Source organism: Miscanthus floridulus, chromosome 4, assembly GCF_019320115.1.
Source record: "Miscanthus floridulus cultivar M001 chromosome 4, ASM1932011v1, whole genome shotgun sequence".
In the NCBI taxonomy this organism is placed as follows: domain Eukaryota; kingdom Viridiplantae; phylum Streptophyta; class Magnoliopsida; order Poales; family Poaceae; genus Miscanthus; species Miscanthus floridulus.
In genome coordinates, this window is record NC_089583.1 from 67,396,974 (window position 1) to 67,400,639 (window position 3,666).

At 48.6% G+C, this 3,666-nt stretch overlaps 1 pseudogene; it reads right to left on the reverse strand.

Moving 5' to 3' along the window:
* Positions 1-1,157: 1,157 nt before the first annotated feature.
* On the reverse strand, positions 1,158-2,745 carry LOC136551624 (probable plastidic glucose transporter 3; annotated as a pseudogene).
* Between the last annotated feature and the right edge of the window lie 921 nt (positions 2,746-3,666).

Here is a 3,666-nt window from a genome sequence, read left to right on the forward strand (position 1 = left end):
CCGGCTGTGCGCGTACGAGATAGGACTGGAAAGTTGTATAGCAGCACGGTGGTGCTGGATGTGTATTCGTACGCAAGGCCGAAGCACTGCTACAGTACATTTGTAGGGATGGCTGAAGATCGTTTGTAGAGACGGCTCAACCAGCCGTTTCTACCATACCGTCTCTACAAATCATATATTTGTAGGAGCGGTTCCTAGACCGCCCCTACAAATCGATTTGTAGAGACGGTTGGTGTTACCAGCCGCCTCTACAAAGCCGCCTCTACAAATCGATTTGTAGGGGTGGCTACAGTAGTAACCGTCCTACAATATATTTTTCCGTCAATTTTTTTTTAAAATTCAATCAGAACATATATTTTTCATGCACAACTCCATCATGACTTATCTTCTGCGATCGTACTGAAACTCAATGACAATACATATTTATTTATACTAGATTATAACAAATCTTTCATGATAATACACGTTGCAAACTATGGTGCTTGCTGTTCATTTAAACTATGAGACTGCACATAGGTATATGAAAAGTAATGTGAAAACCAATCTTCTCGTCCACTCGTCTGCACAGCGACCGCAACATCTATTTGGCTGATGACAGCTATGCTGATCTTTAGCCATTGCATTAGACTTGCATCGATGACAGCCATGCTGAACTTCTCGTCCACTCGTCTGCATACTGCCAATCTACATCAGTGAAAAAATAACTAATTAGTATAATAACTAAATCAAGCTCCAAGAGTGAGAATGGTAAGGATGTCGACGTATCCCATTGTATTGTTTTATAAAGCATGTGTATGGGTTAGCATCGTGCCTGCAACGACCGATGCAAAGTGATTGAGACCTGAACAAAGGCAGCAATGGCATCTTGAGTAATCTAAATGGAAATAGTTCATTAATTTGGAAAAAAAATGGTCAGTATGGAACCTGCTCGTTGCCTTTATTGTTCAATCTGTTGTAGACTATAATATAGCTAAGAATGCATGGGCAGGTGAGATTTATGTTATCTGTAGCGGCATGAAGGTTCTTTGAATTTTCCCACCCTATTGAGATAATAGCAGCTGAATCACAAAAGAACTATTTCTGGTGATAGAAAGTAGCATTTTATGAAAGCTTCAGGTAACTAAAACAGAGTAAAAAAACACCTACTTTATACCGACAAAGAGCTCATTCTTCTCTATGAATCAGTCAATGATATCCCAGATGATCCGTACATCATCCCTCAAATAACTTATAAAATGATCAACATCAAAGATGACTTCAAATTTCCTACAGAGAATATATAAGTTCTCAGAGCACGATAATCAGGCAGGAAGCAAATAGCATATCTAAGTAGGCCATATCATATAAGAGTGGAGCATAGAATCATTTTTTAATTAAAAAGATGCTTAGAAGAGATTGTAAATTAAGCCTAGAAACAGTTCTAAGAGCTATATCAAACAGACTCTAATAGAACAAATACCTTTGTAAAAAGAGGTATGAGCTAATGAAAGATGTTACTATCTTCATAGAGTTCAAAGCAGTGCCTGTAAAAAAAAGAGGTAGATATTTGACCCACAATTCAAATTTTCAGCAATTCTACAGAAGCAACAATAGACAGGCAACCAGTCAGCAGGACACTAGTCCAAGAGACCAATTCACCAGCAACGCAGTCACCAGATGGTACACCCAAGGTCCAAGTAGTAGTACTTAATTGTTTGACAAAAATAAAATAGACAACTTCCACTGACTCAACCAAAGAATAATGAATGCGAGCAAGTGGCAACTAAATACAACATTAAACCAATCAGAGACAGGATCTAGTGAAAGAGAAAGACAAATCAAGTGGCACATGATGTAACCTTATGGCAGCACCAATGATCATAGGCAGTGCACTGAGCTGGAACGCACGGCGTCGCCCAATCCCGTCGGCGATGGAGCCGCTAGCTGAAGAGGCACCCAACAAAAGCTCCTCCAAAGCAGATACTCACCACGAGCCCTGCACCCAACAGAAGCGCAAGCACAACTTGAGTATGACAAGTAAATAAACTGACCAAAACCACTAACTGAAGAAATGCCCACATACCTTCAGCAAGCGTGTTGCCGGCGAAGCCAAGGTCAGCGGAGATGCTCTCCAAGGGCTCGTTCACCACCCTGCGTCATTCACCATCACGGCACCAAATGAGCACGAGTTTCAGATGAGGGCAACAGAGCCATCAGAAGTGCTGAAAACGTGGGCGGAAGGGCACGCACCCGGAGTGGTATCCAAAGAGGAACGAGGTGAGCGTGGCGACACAGACATGCGGCAAGGACATGCGCCACGACGGCCCCGCGCCGCCACCGCCGCTGCCTCTGTCCGTCATTCTCACTGCGGAAATGGAAATGGAAACGGAAACGGAAATGGGAAAAGGAAATGAGATTCAAATCTCACAATAAATTAACCAGTGGTAAGAGGAACGGAGAAAACCGAGCAGGGTACGAACTTGGCGTCTCGACGTCGGGTTCCATGGCGGCGGTTTCCCTGGACGGCACGCGCTTGTAGACGGAGGAGTCAAGCTTCCACCGCATCGCCTCTGATTCCACAGAGACCAATAAGCGATTCGGCCACAGAGCCAGTGCAGCATGGGGAAAGGATCGGAGGGTTCGGGTGTCAGCCGCCGTCCGCGCCACGAGCAACCCTAGCTCCGGCCCCGGCGCCGCCTTGGGCGCCGCCTCGGCCTCCACCTCCTCCATGGCGTCCTCCGGCCTCGTCTGCATCCCGTCGCTCTGGGCGGGCCCCTCTCTGAGCCTCTGTTCGCTGCGTGGGGGTGAGGACCGGATCTAGGCCCGCCGTGGCTGGATCTACCAGTCGGCCACCAGCCAGCACTCGTGCGCTGCATCGGCCGGGGCTCCGCGCCGCCGCAGTGCAGGCAAGGAGGAGGGCGGAGGAGGTGAGGAGGAGGCCGGATCTACGCAGGGAAGGCGAGGAGGAGGGCGGGGGAGGTGAGGAGGAGGCCGGATCTGCCGCCGGCCACCAGCCAGCACCCGTGCGCTGCCTCGGCCGAGGCTCCGCACTGCCACAGTGGAGGTGAGGAGGGCGTCGCGGTGTGGGGGGGAGGGAGGGAGCGAGCAGGTGGAGGCGGGGGTGCGACCGTGCGAGTGAGCGAGCCGAGGAGGAGAAAGGAGTCTGCGGCCTTTTGTACGTACAACGTTTCATAGAGGCGGCTGGTGATTGAACCGCCTCTATAAATCATAATACTGGAGGCGGCTGGTGAGTGAGCCACCCCTACAAATCAGACTCATTTGTAGGGGCGGCTCGTATCACCAGCTGCCCCTGCTGTTTCATTTGTAAGGGCGGCTGTTCTCTGGGCTCCCGAGCATACCACTGTAGGGGCGGCTTCATCACCAGCTGCCCCTACAAAAATTTTATCATATTGCTACAAACCGTTTTTCACGTAGTGAAGGCAAACTTAACACCCCTCTTATAGATGCGGTGGGTGGAAGACCGAGAGTAGAGGATATAATCCTAGACGTCATGAAGGCTCAACTACTGTGGCTATAACCACGTGAGTTATTAGTAACCGCAACTGTAACCCTTACAATTCTAGCCATCAACCAAAATCAATTCGCCATATCTAGCGGGCCAGTGCGGTCTCACTCGTACCGTGCGCGTACGGCAAGCCTTTCTCCCCTCTCAATATATCACAATAG